The 18596-nt window shown below is 38.3% G+C and overlaps 1 pseudogene; it reads right to left on the reverse strand.

Moving 5' to 3' along the window:
* Nucleotides 1–1063: 1063 nt before the first annotated feature.
* On the reverse strand, nt 1064–2373 carry LOC137586286 (uncharacterized; annotated as a pseudogene).
* Between the last annotated feature and the right edge of the window lie 16223 nt (nt 2374–18596).

Consider the following 18596-nt stretch of genomic DNA (forward strand, 5'->3'; position numbering starts at 1 on the left):
ATTGAAGTTAGCATTGATCAGAGGTCCTGTTTTAATGGTATTCAATCCTAAGCTAGAGACTGAGATTCACACTGATGCCTCGAAACACGGTTTCGGAGCTGCGCTTTTACAGAAAGATTCAGAAGATGGTTTATTTCATCCGCTACAATATATGAGTCGAAAAACTAAACCTTGCGAAGAGAAGTATGATTCATATGAACTTGAGGTTTTAGCGGTTATTGGAGCATTAATAAAGTGGCGTATATATGTGTTAGGATTGAGATTTAAGATTGTCACAGATTGTAATGCGTTCACGATGACAATGAAAAAGAAAGAGGTTCCGTTGCGTGTAGCACGTTGGGCAATGTACCTACAAGATTTCGATTATCAGATTGAACATCGTCCAGGTTCAAAGATGCGGCATGTGGATGCCTTGAGCCGTTTATCTTGTTTTCTGCTAACTGACACTATAACTCATAAATTAAGGGAAGCACAGTTATCAGATGATTGGACTAAATTGATTAGGAGCTTAGTTCAGGAGAAAGGATATGAAGATTTTTACATTGAAAACGAAATATTGTTAAAGGACCCCAATCGAGAACTTATTGTCGTTCCCCCGCAGATGGAAGAGGAAATAATACAGATTGCACACAAACAAGGACATTTTGGAGCTAGAAAGACTCAGGATATCGTAGAAAAATCGTATTATATTACAAAATTAAAAGAAAAGGTAGCCCGTGTTGTTGAGTGTTGCGTGGAATGTCTTATTGTTAATGCCAAGACCGGTAAAAAGGAAAGATATTTGATGCCAATAAGCAAAGGAGATCAACCATTGATGACATATCACATTGATCACGTTGGCCCGATGGAGGTCACAACAAAGCGTTACAATCATATACTTGTTATTGTTGATGGGTTCTCTAAGTTTGTATGGTTGTATCCGACTCGTGGAATAGGAGTCGTGGAAGTACTTAGTTGTCTTGAGAAGCAGGCCATAATTTTTGGTAACCCGGTGAGAATAATTTCTGACAGGGGAGCAGCATTCACGTCCAATGAGTTTAAGGAATATTGTAACAGACAGCATTTACTGATAGCAACAGGTGTACCCCGTGGAAACGGCCAAGTAGAAAGGTTGCATAAGATAGGCAGCATAGGCCAGATTCTGAGCCTCACCGCCTTGCAGTGATCGACCGTAGCTATGCTCGTGTTCATAGTGCGGATGCTCTACAACCTCGTAGTTCTCTTTCTTTGATTCCAACAGGTTCTTCAATCCAATGATGCCTGAGAGTAGCAGAGCAATCTTGCCAATGACCAAAGCCTTGAATGAGATCAGTGCCAAGAAGCCAATAGCCAGAGGCAGCAGAGCGGCCATTTTCAGTTTGAAAAGCATCAACAGTGGCATCAAATACTTCTTCTTCTCCTTCTTCTTGCCGCGAGCTAGATAGATAGATGGATAGATAAATAGATTGATCAATAACAGGCTTAAGGGGGAATATAGGGAGGTAATACATGCATTTGCATGTATGACTTTCGCTTGATTACAGAGTTTGCTGTCCACTGTCCGCTCATTAGCAAATGGAGCACAAATAATTAAGCTAACTAGCTAACTGGCTAACTAAAAGGCAATTAACAACAGCAGCTAACAACAGCCGCAACAAGTTTGCCACTTGGACATGGACACTGTCAATGCACCGCTAAGAGATGCCTGGGAATCTGAATTGAAAACCAACTCTGCCTGACCTCAATGTATGTGACGCGAGAATTTAACAGTGAAAACAGGATTTAAGTACGGCATCTTGAACTGGTAAATACATTACTAACCCAAATTGGCAATATGCTAGCAAACCAGATCGGCAGCTGGCTATAATTTATGTGGGACCACAAAGTGCTATGTGCTACTCTATGTTTCTATCTGTATGCATGTATAAATATTTGCTCCCGTTCAACTTACACTCCTCCAAAGCACGTTGCATATCCTGGATGGAGTCCTTGGGGACCTTGAATTGCAATGTGTGTGTGCCAAAGAAGGGGGCAACACGCTCCACCAGCAAAGAATCGACCTCAGATTCACGGGCTTCCACCTCTTGGCATAACATCATTGAGAGATCGGCCTACAGGAATATCAATGGTTTTCACCAAGGCAATGCCCTCTGTCAGCCTCACATCTCCGTTTTCCGTATCAAAGTAGTGCAGGGCAAGTTCCCGTTTAAATATTATCATGTGACATCAGGAATGGCAGAGAGAAAGAGGGGCATTTACCTTCATGTACAACACCATCGATCGGTCGCCGCAATCCATGACCATTTTGAGGGCACTCGTCAATAGACTGTCTGCCTCGGAGGCAGCTACCGCCGTGGAGGCAATCAACGCGAAAAGACACACAAATTTTAACATGATTATAATTTTTTTTTTTTTTGGTTTTGCACAAACATTAATGACACAACAGAGAGATGCGAGTGGTGGTATATTATCCTTTTAGATGTTTGCACTAGCTAAGAGTTCTTTTGGTTTGATATGTTTCACTTGATTGAGTGGCACTGCGCTCGATTGGCTTGTTCGATCTTTCGGTCAGATGGCAACCGGTAAACTGTGAATAGAAGACTCCCGCGGATCGAGTTTTATTCCCCGCCAGCAGAGCAACGACAGCAGCAGAGACAGCAGCGATGACGCAAACAGACAAAATAAAATTTTAAAAAAAAGTAATCGGCATTGACGATGCGGCACGATGCGAGTGGTTCGCACTCTCCCACCAATACCCTCACCAGAATTGAAACAGAAGCCAAGCTTAGAATTTAAATAAACAACGGACCACTACATCATTAATACACTAAAAATCGGCAAAGGACTGTTAGAGCAATTTAGCCGCTGCTATCATGAAAATCAATTCAAATATTCTACTTCTATGTATAGAATGTATGTGTTTGTGTATGCGGTTTCCATTATTATTTGGCAAAAAGGTTTGCCATTTCGGCATTTCTTTACTGAATCTACAGGAATTGTCCTTGGTTATTTGTAGTTCTACATTACGATTCTGTTAATTTTTGACATTTTAAAATATGTTTAAAAAACCCAAACAATAGTCTCACATATATTCATATGCCCGAATTAAGCCGAGAAGGCTGCTTGCTCTGTTGACAATTGAAGAAATATGAACATTAAATGAAAGTTTTGGTTCAAACATAACGCCTAAGTCTTTGAATGATGGAACACAATCTAACAGAACAGACTTAATAGAGTAATGAGCTAGGAGCGGAGACAAACGACTGAAAGTCTTAAAGAACACTTAGAGGTATTAAGGTGTAATTTATTAACGTGGCACCAATCACAGAACGCATCGAGATCTGATTGCAAGTACTGTTGGAAAGAAGGATCATTATAGGAATAACAAATCTTGACGTCATCCGCAAACATGAGCACGCGTGAATGAGCCAAGGCCAAAGGCAAATCATTTATAAACAATGTAAATAATAGTGGGCCCAGATGACTGCCTTGGGGTACACCTGACGTAACTCGAACAGTTTTAGATATCGAGGAACGAAAAGACACCTTTTGGGTTCTGCCAATAAGATACGACTTTAACCAACCCAATAATTTTGGTGAAAAACCCATGATGTTAAGTTTCGCGAGAAGCAAAGAATGATCAACCGTATCAAAAGCCTTACTGAAGTCAGTATAAATAACGGAAGCCATGGTGTACAAGGGTAGTCAATTCTAAAAGGTTGGTAAGCGACGAACGACCTTTCATGAAACCATGCTGACAAGGAGAAATAGTGGATCTGGATAGATGTTAAAGAGAAGACGTAATAATTTTCTCAAACAGTTTAGGTATTGCCGAAAGTTTGGCAATGCCACGGTAGTTGGAAACATCCGATTTGCAACCCTTTTTAAAAAGCGGAATAATAAATGACTCCTTCCAAATATCAATCTACAAGTCTCACTCGATATAAAGAATAACCGAGCTAAAGGCTTAGATAGGGAAATAGAACACATTTTAAGGATGCAACTAGGTATATCATCAGGCCCGGGACAAGCTAACGGAATTGTAAGAAATAGTAACTTCAATGGTAGGATGATAAGGATCTTCAGGTTTCACTAGTGGCTGTGTTTGCGATACAGCACTAACAGTGGGATCAGAGACAAAAACAAGATCAAGGATTCTTTTAGAACAGTTAAGGAAAGAATTCAACTGATATAGTGGACATTCAAGTAGGCTATCAACAAAAACATGTTGAGATGAAGGAATTAAGAAAGATAGATTATCATCAACAAGCCAAGAAATATTAGGCAAGTTAAAATCACCTAAAACTATAAGAACATCACGATCTTTAAGACGACCAAAAATAGTTCGTAAAGCATCAGCATGGTGCACGTAGATCATGATATCAGAAGCTGGAGGAATATATGAACAATAGATATATAGGCTAAAGTTAGAACATGTAACTTCGACGCAAACAAACTCAACACCTAAGGGGAGATCAATCGGCACCACACTTGAAGACAGATTCGAGTTTACAGCAATGAGTACTCCACCGCCACGACGACTAACACGATCAAGCCTATAAGAAATAAAATTATTAGAAAGAATTTCATTATCTAAAACAGAGGAGTTAAGCCAAGTTTCAGAGAAAGCTAATATCTCAGCTGAAAAGGTTTGGCTATCACAGAAAAGGTTCGACAGCTTGGTAAGAAGTCCTCTTACATTTTGATAATGAATGCAAAGACTAGACGTTATTAGTTTTTTGAAGCAGAAGATAAAGTAGGAACGTGGACAGGCAACGGACGAGAGCTCAAACTCGTGTACAACTAGGCCCTCTGGCCAAAAATTAGGGTCAACCATAGCTGAGAAGTACTCATTTGGTACTGTAATTTTAAAAGAGGATATTTCGCGAGGCCTAGAAAACTTAAACTTTTGAATTAAAACCTTAGCAGGGCAAATATTACCAATGTAAGCTGCCACAGACGACTCAGAAGTATCTGGAGCAAGCCCAGAAATAAATAATTGTTTGCGATGAGGCACTACAGTTAGTGGAGGCGGAGGAGCATTGGGATCCGCAAGTGATTGAGAGCCGGCATGATCCTGTGAGGGATAGATTGAGGTACACCAGGGCTTGTAATGGGTACTTCAATCTGAAAAGAAGAGCATAAAGAGGGACAAGAAGATGGTGTAGGCGAAAGTAAAATCGGAGAGGAAGTAATAGAGAGAGCTGGCGACTGCTTACGAGGCAACTCAAGGGTACATTTCTTGTGCAATTTCTCAGAAGGTGGAACAAATTTGAATTGCGACAATAATTGAACGCTAGAGTCACACTCGTTTGACAGCTGGTTGGCCAGTTTGTTTAAAGAAAGAAACCTTAAACGAAGATCCCTATACATACGGCTAAAATCAAGCTGCTGGCTGGCACAAGATGGGCAAGTCCAGCGCAGTAAGACAAGCTCAGGCTTAGACACAGACAAACCAGAAAATTTGTCGTAGTCGCGGCCATTGAGGCCAGCACATTTTAAGTGAATAAGATTATCGCAGAGCCAACAAGATATTGCTCTATACTGATCATCAAAACGATCAGAATGTTTGCAATTAGGTAGACAACAAGGCATTGAAAAGCCGAAAGAAAGTCAAAAAAAATTATATATATACAAGAATATATAAAAAATTAAATTCACAGCACAAAGATAATTATTGATAAATAATCAATAATTACAAATAAAACAAAGAGACAGCTAGAGTGCACAGCACAACAGAGAGTGCAAGAACAGTTATAAGCCGAGCTTTGAGAGGCGGCCTTACAAAAGTGATTACGCGGGAGAGAAGCTAAGCACAAGCACAAAGCAGAGAGAACAACAAAGCCACTAGCACTGATGGTATGATGGGGGCGATGAGGGGAGCAACTGCAGATGTAAATGCACCAAACACTAATCACGAAATAGAAAAAACTGTTTAAACTGATTAATTTGGCGAATTATGGAAATAAAACACAAGGGAGTCAAGCGAACAACACCAGCGGAAGTGTAAACAAACTAAGCACAATTAAAAATTGAGAAAAAAAAAAAATAAATATTAATAAAAACTCAGGAGCTATGCAAAAAGACGACCGTCACGTCAGAGAGCAGAAAGCTTTTTTGACTATGTATATATATTTTTATACATACATTGTATGCATTGTATGCGGAGGTTTTTTTGTACCTTATCCAATGTACGCAGACTTTTGAAGAGTCATTTTTTGTTATGTTTTTTTTCTAATGGTTAAATATTGCTTAAGATTTTTGTTTTGATAAAAGAAATGGTATTAAATATTAAGTTTAATAATTAAAAAAACAAAAAGAAAAAGAAAAATTCGATATCTTGTTTATACTATTAATGGTCAAAGTTGAAATACAGAAATTTTCATGGGTGTACGCAGAGATATGAGAGCAAGTGTATATGAGTCCACACAAGGGTGAATTTTTTTTTTATGTATGTCTATTCATTAATTTATATATTATACATATATCGGAGTCAATACAGATGGCAAAATACACAGACCCAAAAATTTTTTTTTTTATATATATATATATATGTAGAATTGTGGTATTTCTGGTTATTTAGTTCAAAATTATTTAAGGATGTGATTTCCTTATTTAAACTTTATTATTTATTAACAATGTTTCTTTGTGTTAAGAATACATATATTTATTAATTATTATAATGGCCTTAGCGACAAATTTGGGTCTGCGATGTGATCGAGGCGAGAGTACGATTGCGAGTGCTTTCCGATCGACGCTTCTGCTTTATTTTCATGAGTGAGTCGACCAGATAGGTACGGCCGCTGCGTGTCGTTCTGTCTCGCTCACTCGGTACCAAACGATTGCCATGATTATGCCTGCCTGACACTTCATTTCCTACAATCGGCTGTCCTGACAAGTCATTCAACCCGAATGATCCTAGCCAAGGTTTCATGAACTCAGCCACTGTTGAGGTCTTACAAGGTCCTTCACCGTCGCCAACCTTCTCGACGTCGTACCGACCGTGCCTATTCACCTTCGTAACTTTATATGGTCCTAAGTATTTACCTCTCAACTTTAGGCCTGTCCCATACTGCGTACGTTTAATCGCCACTAACTCGTTTAAATTGTATTTTCTTTCACATTTCCTGTTTTTGTCGAACGTTCTTTTCATTTCCTGCTGTATTTCATCGATATTCTTTCGAGCCTCCGCTCTAATCTCATCACGACCACGCAACACTCAACAACACGGACTACCTTCTCTTTTAATTTTGGAATATAATACGATTTTTCTACGATATCCTGAGTCTTTCTAGCTCCAAAATGTCCTTGTTTATGTGCAATCTGTATTATTTCCTTTTCCATCTGCGAGGGAACGACAATAAGTTCTCGATTAGGGTCCTTTAACAATATTTCGTTTTCAATGTAAAAATCTTCATATCCTTTCTGTTGAACTAATCTCCTAATCAATTTAGTCCAATCATCTGACAACCGTGCTTTCCTTAATTTATGGTTTATAGTGTCAGTTAGCAGAAAACAAGATAAACGGCTCAAGGCATCCACATGCCGGTACATTGCCCAACGTGCTACACGCAACGGAACCTCTTTCTTTTTCATTGTCATCGTGAACGCATTACAATCTGTGACAATCTTAAATCTCAATCCTAACACATATATACGCCACTTTATTAATGCTCCAATAACTGCTAAAACCTCAAGTTCATATGAATCATACTTCTCTTCGCAAGGTTTAGTTTTCCGACTCATATATTGTACCGGATGGAATAAACCATCTTCTGAATCTTTCTGTAAAAGCGCAGCTCCGAAACCGTGTTTCGAGGCATCAGTGTGAATTTCAGTCTCTTGCTTAGGATTGTATAGCTTTAAAACAGGACCTTTGATCAATGCTAACTTCAATTGTTCAAACGCTACCATTTGCAATTCTTTAAACTCAAACTTGTTGTCCTTTCGCAAAATGTCAGTCAAGGGCTTAGCTGTTACTGCGTATCCTTCGATAAATTTACGGAAATACGATGTTAACCCTAAAAATCGTTGAACTGACTTCTTATCATGTGGGATCGGGAATCTTGAAACGGCATCAGTCTTCTCCTTACTTGGCTTAATACTTCCATTTTCAACTATATAGCCCAAAAAATTTACTTTACTCTGCAGTATCTGACATTTCTCCCAGTTTATTCTCAACCCATTTTCCGCAGCTATCTTCAACACCCTTTTAAGTTTAATTAGACCATCATTCACGCTAACACTTGGTATAATTATATCGTCCATATACACAACTGCATCTCCATTCTTTACTGATTCTCTCATTACTGCCATTATAAATCTGGTAAAAACTGCTGGAGAGTTGGAAATTCCGAATGGTACGTACAGGAATTCATACTGACCATTCTGAGTTACGAATGCAGTGTACTTCTGAGATTTTTCCTCAACAGGAACATGGAAAAACCCGTTTGTTAGATCTAAAGTAGTGTAAACCAACGCACTTTGAAGTTTTTCTAATACGGTGTCCATCTGTGGCATAGGAAAATTATCTCGGACCACTTTCTCATTTAGCTTTCTGTAATCGCAGCACAGACGCTTTTTCCCATTCTTTTTTGTTACAAGTACAACAGGCGAAGCATATTCGGAAAAACTTGGCCTTATTATCTTCTCCTCTAACCATTCTTGTACTATACTATCAACGATTTTCTGATCAGACTCTGCTAGACGTCTTGGATGCTGATAAACTGGCAACTCATCCGTTAGTACAATCTTCATTTCTATAGGAGTGTTTGTATTTCTAATAGGTTTGTAACTATTAATCAACTTCTTGACTTCACTACCGATTTCTGCACTGATATGTGACAATTCACTCTTGATTTCCAATTTATTCTGTTCTGCACTGTGCATACACATACTTTCAAATTCCTCAAACAACTCAGCTCAAGATTTATTCGCGTTACACAGTGATTCTTTTCTGTTGACGCTCACAAACTTTGTACCTTTCTTGGTAACAACCAAATCGACGTGATCTAATATGGTTCTACCTAAAATTGCCTCATATGCCATGTCTTCATCAGGAACGATATGAAACTCGACTTCCATCTCAATGCCATCTATCTTGACAGTTATGCTAAAACTACCGAAGGTCATCACATGACTTCCACCAATGCCTGTAAGAGTCTTCGAATATCCAGTTAGTGACTTAATTCCGAGTTTAACAAACACGCTTTTACGTATGAGACTCAAATTTGCTCCTGTATCAATTAGACCGTTGAACTTAATCGATTTATAAGTTACCTCTTTCAACTCCAAACCCGAATCAGTAAATTTACCTGATGCTTTTATTAATTTATCATCTACAACATTGGTGCTTTCAACTCTGGTGGTATCTTTATCTTTACATTCAAACGAACGATGGCCTGTTTTGCCACATTTAAAACAAATAAACGTTTTCTTGTTACAGTCTCTCATAATGTGTGAAGGATCACCACACTTAAAACATTTGCGATCATCTTTTGTTGTCGAATTTTTCTCTCTATTATCTCTACCTTGCTTGTGAACAGATGACTCGAATGTTGTTGTCTTTGACGACTTTCTAGGATCATAGGATTTTAAGTAGGTCTCTATTTGAACTTTTAACGCATCCACTGTTCTCGCCTGATACAATAATGCCTTATTTGCTCTCATGTCTGGTATACCTTCTACGAAATACTCGATTAAACTTTCGTCATCCAAATCGATTGGCTTTGCGATTTCCATTAACGAATACAAAAACTCATACAAGTTCTCACCTCTCTTTAACTGTCGATTGCTCAGTCTTTTATGAACTTCTGCTGATGAAACCTTTACTCTAAATTCGTTTTTCAAAGCTACTTTCAGGGACTCCCAACTACAAATATCTCTCTTACTACGTATAAACGATAATGCAGCTCCCTTTAACAATTGTTTTGCATACACAAAAAGCTGTAACTGACTCCACTGTACGGTTAAAGCGCATTCTTCTAGCTCCCTAATCCATTGTACAACATCAATCGAACCTAAACCGCAAAACTCTGAAACGCTTCCCTCCACATCTTTTAGTGTGAACCATGACCTTTGCCCATCTGTGTTCGGGACTTCTCGAATTGTTCTAGCCGAGGCGAAATCTGCCTCCTGCCCGTCATTCTCAATTTCTATTAGATCGTAGTGAGCGAGTAGACGCGTTTGCAGCTCTGCTTTAAGGCCTGTAGTCTCTAGCCCTAACTCTCTCAATTTAGTGCGTAACTCCTCAATACGCAACGTTAGAATCTCACCTCGATCCATTTCACTCAATTACAGTTATATTGCTTAACAAGATTGGTATAGTAATATATAGGTAGTATTAATCAATCAAATTTGTTACGACTTAACAAGATTTACACACTATGTTAATGTAGGTCAAATTGTGTTAGGTTATGGTTTAATTCAGACGATTCTTAAAAATGTGCTCTCTGCAGCTCGCATCAATTTCGTCGATATTTTTGCCACCGGTCTGGTTTCGCTGTGCAAGCAAAGTAACTCACACTCAAGACAATAATTAAACAGCTCACCCAACTATAGTCGTCCTGCTCTATGGAGCCACTCAATATCTCTGTAGCAACTGTTCGGTTCGTTCTCTGTTGCCACTCACTCTGTTGTCGCTACTCACTCGGCTGTTTTCCACTCGTTCTCGTGATCTCTCTTTGTCTGCTTCCACACCAATTGTCTCAACTTCGTGTCTTCTGCCTTCTCGTTTGGTCTTGTCGGCGTCGTCTGCTTTTGTAACGGTTTCTGTTCTCCGCTTTCTGTTCTCCTTTGGTTTTCCGTTTCCACAGTGAACACTAGTTATCACTAACTTCGTGCTCTCTGTCTGCTATCTCCGTCTGTCTGCTTCCACAGTGAACACTGGTTATCATCAACTTCGTGCCCTCTGTCTGCTCTCTCCGTCTGTCTGCTTCCACAGTGAACACTGGTTATCATCAACTTCGTGCCCTCTGTCTGCTCTCTCCGTCTGTCCGTTTCCACAGTGACCACTAATTTTCATCAACTTCGTGTCCGCTGTCTGCTTCCACAGTGACCACTAATTATCATCAACTTCGTGTCCGCTGTCTGCTCTCTCCGTATGTCTGCTTCCACAGTGAACACTGGTTATCATCAACTTCGTGTCCGCTGTCTGCTCTCTCCGTCTGTCTGCTTCCACAGTGAACACTAATTTTCATCAATTTCGTGTCCGCTGTCTGCTATCTCCGTCTGTCTGCTTCCACAGTGAACACTGGTTATCATCAACTTCGTGCCCTCTGTCTGCTCTCCACAGTGAACGCTGGTTATCATCAACTTCGTGTCCGCTGTCTGCTCTCTCCGTCTGTCTGCTTCCACAGTGAACACTAATTTTCATCAATTTTGTGTCCGCTGTCTGCTCTCTCCTTCTGTCTGCTTCCACAGTGAACACTAATTTTCATCAATTTCGTGTCCGCTGTCTGCTTTCTCTTTTCCTCTCGAGTCACCACCCTTCTCGAGCTGCTCTCAACTTCAGCCGCCGACTTTTGCCGAAACGGCGCCAAAATTCTGGGTGACGCTCTTCTTGGGTCGTCCGACCGCTCACCGTCTCACCGTCCACTCGTCGCCTCTCGTACAGTCACGCCAACTTCCACTAGTTTTTTAACTTGTAGTGGTTGCGTCTTTTGTGGTTCGTTCGCCAACAACCTTGACTTTGTATATATATTACACGTTAATGCATGCAATTTTAACAATTTTTTGTTCATTTGCGAACTTTACACACACACACACACACGATTTTCACTAATTGTCTTGGGCCAGAAATCTCGGTTGAGCCCCCAGTTTGTAGAATTGTGGTATTCCTGGTTATTTAGTTCAATATTATTTAAGGATGTGATTTCCTTATTTAAACTTTATTATTTATTAACAATGTTTCTTTGTGTTAAGAATACATATATTTATTAATTATTATAATGGCCTTAGCGACAAATTTGGGTGTGCGATGTGATCGAGGCGAGAGTACGATTGCGAGTGCTTTCCGATCGACGCTTCTGCTTTATTTTCATGAGTGAGTCGACCAGATAGGTACGGCCGCTGCGTGTCGTTCTGTCTCGCTCACTCGGTACCAAACGATTGCCATGATTATGCCTGCCTGACACTTCATTTCCTACATATATATGCGTATATTTGTGGTTAGGGTATTTAAAAGTCGCATATACGTATATCGGATTCAATACAGATGGCAAAATACACAGACCCAAAAATTTTTTTTTATATATATATGTATATAAAAAAAAAAAAAAAAAATTATTCGTTATCCACAATCGTTTCCATTATCCCCGACGGATAATATGCGTATATTTGTGGTTAGGGTATTTAAAAGTCGCATATACGTTGTCGATGTGCCACGTGCTTTTAGTTTTCTTTGCAAGCAACAGTTACATGCGAGAAAGAGACAGGGACACGCGAGTGGCCAGTAAGAGTGAGAGCAGACAATTCACCGTTTGATTCGGGGCGTGTGTGTGACCTACGAGCATTCTCTCGCCATTTCTCTCTCACTCTTACACATAGCTTTGATTCAACCGTTTTTGGTCTTTCCTTCATTCACACTGATTTGCAAGTACAGTCGCGCGTTGAGTTTTGTGTTAGTGTATTTTTTTTATTGTGCTTAAACAAAAAAAAAAAAATAAAAAAAGAAAAGAGTTTTCAAAGTGCGTGTGTGTGTGAAAAAACAACGACGATGCTCGTGTGCATTGGCTCTCACATGTGTGATGCCGCATCCGATCGTGTGAGTGTGTATGAGCGTCGCTGACTCTCGTGTATGTGTGCGCTCACGATACGAATTGTAGAGATTAGCCTGAAAGTGCCAGTGTGTGACGCTAACGTCACACATTTCCTCCAAGGCAGAAAAATTTCTGGTTCACTCGTCACGTACATATGTATGCGTGAAGAGGCGACTCATAGACATTGGACACATTCGTATGGGTATACGTATGGAAGGGTATGCATGGGTATATCGCCTAGGTTTAACACACACATGAGCAAAAGAAAACTATTCGTTTTTATGCAGACTCGCATAATTATTTTTTTTGTTGAGTACAGTGAAATGAAAACAAAAACTTCTTGACTTCAATAGCGATTTCTGCACTGATATGTGACAAGTCACTCTTGATTTCCACTTTATTCTGTTCTGCACTGTGCATACACATACTTTCAAATTCCATAGTATATTTCGACTGCCTTCATTATATATGTCATAAACAATTTCTTTTGCTCCGCGCTGAGAATCTGGAAAAGATAATGAAAAAATTTGGGCTATAAATAACACCAATCACACCTACCGTTTATTCACTAGTTTTTCCACTTATTTAGTGCTGCCTTTAGTTAAATATTTCTCAGTTTATTTCTTACCTTTTACTTCAATAACCGCACCTTAAATTGAAGGCAATGATTAAAATGTTTCAAAATTTGGAATTTTCCCCAATTAATTGTACATATCTATAAATTGATTGTGCATTTATAATTACATATTCCTTAGTTATATTCTTGCCTTTGTACTTTCATTATGAAAAATTCTGTTGAAGTTTTGCTGCAATTCTCGCCGATATTCTTCGTCATTATCAAGCATCTCTTCTTACCATATCGATTACTGAATTATTTGTCATAAGTTCGTAATGAAGAGTTTGTCTCTAAATCACATGGGTTTCTGATAGAGCAAAACGATTCCAATGGCAAATTTAGTTGCTTGTACCAAAAAAAAAGACTGAGAGAGAAACTAAGTCTCATACAAACAAACAAACAAAATTCACAAAATGTACAAAATGAGTGTCGCTGTCACGGACATAGAGGAAATGTCAGGTTTTGCCATGGCCCAGTTTTCCATTGTTTTTTCCTCAACAACATGCAACAAGTAGGATTCTGCTCTGCTGGAACATTTCAATCTGAGTTTGAGACCAGGAATTTTTGTTCATTGTGTACATAAAACTGATAGTTTTCTCCATCTGTCAGTGTATAAATGAGACCAAACAACCGGCCAGACAGCCGGCAATTCAGGCTGTGGAAATGCAAATACCTTGACTGAATTTTCCTTTGAATTAAATGCCAAACAAATTAAATGGAAATCGACTGAAAAATGCTTTTTAAATTGGCACAAAACCATACCTTATTATAAAAATAGAAATGCAAATGAGAAATTTAAATAAATGAGAACGTTAAGCAACACTTATCACTTATCAACACTTGTCATTGTACAACACTATCGAAAAAAACACGCCTATCGATTAATCAAAATCCCTTGTCAATCGATTGTATATCAAATAGGACGATACTCTCCTGTCAAATGGACCCAATATAAGAGCCGAATTCATTTGAAATTGTTCAGTTCTGTCGTACAGCTGGTGTGCTTTAGTTAGCTTTACAACTTCAACTCTTCCCTCTTTCCTTTTTTTTCTTATTTTACTTTAAACAACTTGAAATGAATAGACATTCAGTTGCTCCTATTTTCCCTGGTTAAAGTGTATTAGCTCATTAGATTTTTAACTTAAATAACCACCTCCTTATGTAAAGGCAATGATGTAATTGTTACTCATCATTTTCCTTATTTTTTACCAATTTTGAGCTGCCTTTAATTAAATATTCCTTAGTTTATTTCTTACCTTTTACTTCAATAACCGCACCTTAAATTAGAATTAATCATTATAGTTCGACAATCATCCGGATGATCATCAACTTCACTTTTATGGCATTGATTTTCGCCACTTAAGGTAGCCGCCAGAAAATCTTCAGCTGTGAAAACATTCGGTTTTAATGGCACAATGCCCCTTGCTCGGAAACCAAATTTATTTTTTTTGGGCGTGGCTGCTGCATCCAGACATTTGTCAGCGATATGCGGCATATGTTGTACTTCCAATGCACTATGGTCTGGATGTCGATTTTTTTGGCATAAAGTCCAAATTTTCATGAAAAGATTCGGTGGTTCTGGTAATTGATTATGAAAGTAGATACCCTGAGCATAAAATACCGATAAAAAAAAAATTTTTTAATGGCATCCCTGCGTTCGTACCAGGGTCTCAAAGTCAGACGTGTGCTTTGTGCGTAATCGACATTTGGAAAGTAAAAAAAACCTAAAGTTTAAAGTGCCACCATTTGTGGAATTTTGCACATAAAAATAATTTAAAATATGGAAAATATACGTCAAGGTATGTAGTTTTTAATGTATATATTTATTTTATGTGTAGTCCTAGGATTTAAGTGTTGTGTAATGTCCAATAAATGTGTATTTTTTTAGAAAATTGTGTTGCGTTCTCTGTGTTTCGTGGAATAGAACTAACGAGCTGACACCTGCTGACAAAAAGTAATGACACAAGTTGGTACCTATATATGTCGTCTTTGATCGCAAACTAATGCCTTCGCCCCGTTTTTCCCCCTTTTCCATTAATTTGATAATATTCAGGCAAGTTCGAATTTTGTCATAAAGAACTCATCGATATTTGGTGCAGCAACAATCGAGAAATAAAATCTGTATCAGAATGGATCTACAGTAAAGTCAACAATAACCATCTGAAATACGAAAAAATAAAAGAAATAGATAAAAAAAAAGTAATTTTGAATCATTCATTAAAATAACCTATTGAAATGCAACCAAATGTTGAAACGATTTATGTCCAAGCATTCTAATTGGCTGGAATCTAAAATATCAATAGTTGTTAATGAAAATTGTAAGACACCAAAGACAACAGGACGTCCACCTTTATCTAATGCAAATGCAGGGGCACGATTAAAAAGGAAACTGGCTTGTGAGCTTGCAAATGAGACTAATCTCAACACGTATCTTCTTGTGCATGCAGCAGTTTCTGCTACCAAAGAATGCAGAAAGGATGCGGCGTTTGTTCTAAAAAAAACTTTAACAACATCTGAATAGGGATTCCGGAGGAGAAGAATAACCCAATCTTCATTCGTTGAATTCAAAATATGAACTGATTTTATTAACAAAAGTATGGAGTTTATATAGGGAATCTTAGGCTCTAGGAGGTAACAATTGTTCTTAAAATATCTTATTCTAATGAGACTCAAACCCAAGATTTCGGGGGTTGAAAATTATTATTATTTTTGGGCACGGCTTCGGCCACTTGACATCCTGCCGTTGTGATATTTTGGGTTAGTTTAGAATTACAAGTGTTTTTCTACAATGTGTGTGGCTGATTGTAATTCTAGTCATATGCTAGATTACTTGTTTGTGACAAAAGTACAGTTGTATTATGTTTTCTTTAGTGCATCTGATTTGGTGAAGCCGCTTCAGATGAACACCATGTTTATTCTTAAACATTCTGCAAAGGGCCTCCAAATGTGACGTTTTGGATTTTATTTTTATTTAGTTGCCCTAAACAAATTATTATTATTAATATTATTTTTAGTAAGATTACTGTTGTTAAAGAAGCATGACGAGCTACATAAGAGAAGTTAACCCTAGCAAATCAATGTTTGTATAATTTTCCAAATTGGTTTATTAATATCGCCCGATGTTTAACAATTTTTGCTTCGGGATATCTACCCACTCCTGATGTGTATTACTGTGCTGACTTCTAGCCTTTTTATATGGTGGAGACTTTAAAGACCAACTACTTTTACCTCTCGGCTTAAACCAATGTGGCTTTTGCTGGTATTTGAATTCTGAGTGGTTATTCGGATTAAGTGTTGTCCCTTTTTGTAATACAGCCTCGGACAATTTGTTACCCGAATTTATTTTGACACTATTTCTTAGATAATCATTATTTAATTTAACGTTTGCAATCTGAATATTTTCATTTTATACTGGCTCTGGGATATATACTTTTTCTTCCCCAGATTTTACTTTACCTCCGAACTGAGGTCCTGCCGGGGGCCATAAACTTATTTCTTTTACCTCAGCTTTTATCTTACCTCTAAGGTGAGGTCCTGCCGGGGCCCGAAAAGTTATTTCTTGTTTTGTTTTGTTGATGAGCTTGTTTGGACTTGTGTTGTATTTATTTTCACATTTACCTTTTTTCTTCTCCCAACGCTTTTTAAAACCTGTAACATCTATTGTTGGTGCCACTACAGATTTATTTATTTTTGATTTGGGGCATCCCGAGACGATCCAACCAAATTTAGTATTTTGACCTAGTAGGCCATCTATCGTTCTAACTCCCCCTTTTAAGATTTGGGTATATACGTCTACCCCTATTATCATGTCAACCCTACCAGGTTTATTAAAGGTAGGATCAGCAAATACGTAGGATTGCCATTTTGACATATCCACATTTGCTATTTTTAACGGAAGAGCTTTCATTAACTTTGGCAAAACAATTGCCTCAACCTTAAGAAGTTTATCCCGTGGATTTGGAGTCTTTACATCTATTTTTACTTTATATTTTGATTTTTTGGCTTTTACTAAGGACACGCCACTTATTTTTGTATATTGTTTAATTTTACGTAACTTTAATATTTGAGCGGCTTCTTCAGATAATATAGTACTCTGACAACCACTATCAATCAAAGCTCTTAATGTTTGAAACCCTCCATTTATTTTCTTAATTTGTATTAGGGCTGTGGCCAACAATTTTTGTTGTGCCGTTACACAGGTATTAACGCTCTCCTGATTTTCTTCATAATGGAGTAACGTATGGTGTCCTCTGCTGCAAAATGAGCAGACCATTTCATTATTGCATCTCTTGTTGCTTGAATGCTTCAAGCATCGTGTGCACAATTGTACTTTTTTTGCTATTTCCAGCCTTTCTATAGGTGTTAGTGCTTTAAACTTATAGCACTGAAGTGCGTTATGCCAGGGGCCTTTGCAGATCGGACAACTGTCTTTAAACCCCACAGCCGACGTTTTTTCTAATGGTTTTTTCTCTTCCTTTCTCACGGCACTTAGCGAGCAATATCTTTGCTCCAAGAATTCCATGACATCCGATAGCAATTGTATCTGCCTTGTTTTTCTAATCTGACTCTCGTACAACTGTAGAGTCTCTCTGTCAAAATTCCGAAGTACGTGTTGAGCGAGTATTACGTCAACTTCATCGGACAAATTTGCTTTGATTTTAATTAAGTGTATTGACTCATTAATTATGTCAATCACTCCTTTTATACTCTTTGCGGATTCATTGTTGATCATCGGTAAATCAACGATCCGATTTAATTGTTCGGAAAACACCCTGCGATTATTTTCATACCGCTTGGTTAACAGTTCCCAAGCGGCACTATAATTGTCAGCTGAACCTGACAATAGATGAGCTACCATGCTCCTTGCTTCGCCCTTTAACGCGGATTTTAAATAATTAAATTTAAGAGCAAGACTTAAATCTTCTCTTTTTTTCAATTAATTCTGTAAATAACTCCACAAAAAGGTCCCATTCTCTAGCCTCTCCAGCAAATGTGGGCACCTGAATCTTTGGCAACACCGGTAATTCGCCCCTCACGGTAACATTCTCACTCTTACAATTTTCCTTTTTGTTCATTTTCATTTCTAACGCTGATAGAGAATTCCGGACATCGAATTCTAAATCATCCATAGTATTCTTAAATCTTTCATTACTTGTCAGTACCTGGCACGCCTGAACTTTCTCCCATAAATAATTGATCTTATTAACATACACTATGCATGTCTCATTGCCTGTTGAATTGTC

This window comes from Drosophila tropicalis, unplaced genomic scaffold (genome assembly GCF_018151085.1).
Source record: "Drosophila tropicalis isolate 14030-0801.00 unplaced genomic scaffold, ASM1815108v1 contig_977, whole genome shotgun sequence".
Taxonomy (NCBI): domain Eukaryota; kingdom Metazoa; phylum Arthropoda; class Insecta; order Diptera; family Drosophilidae; genus Drosophila; species Drosophila tropicalis.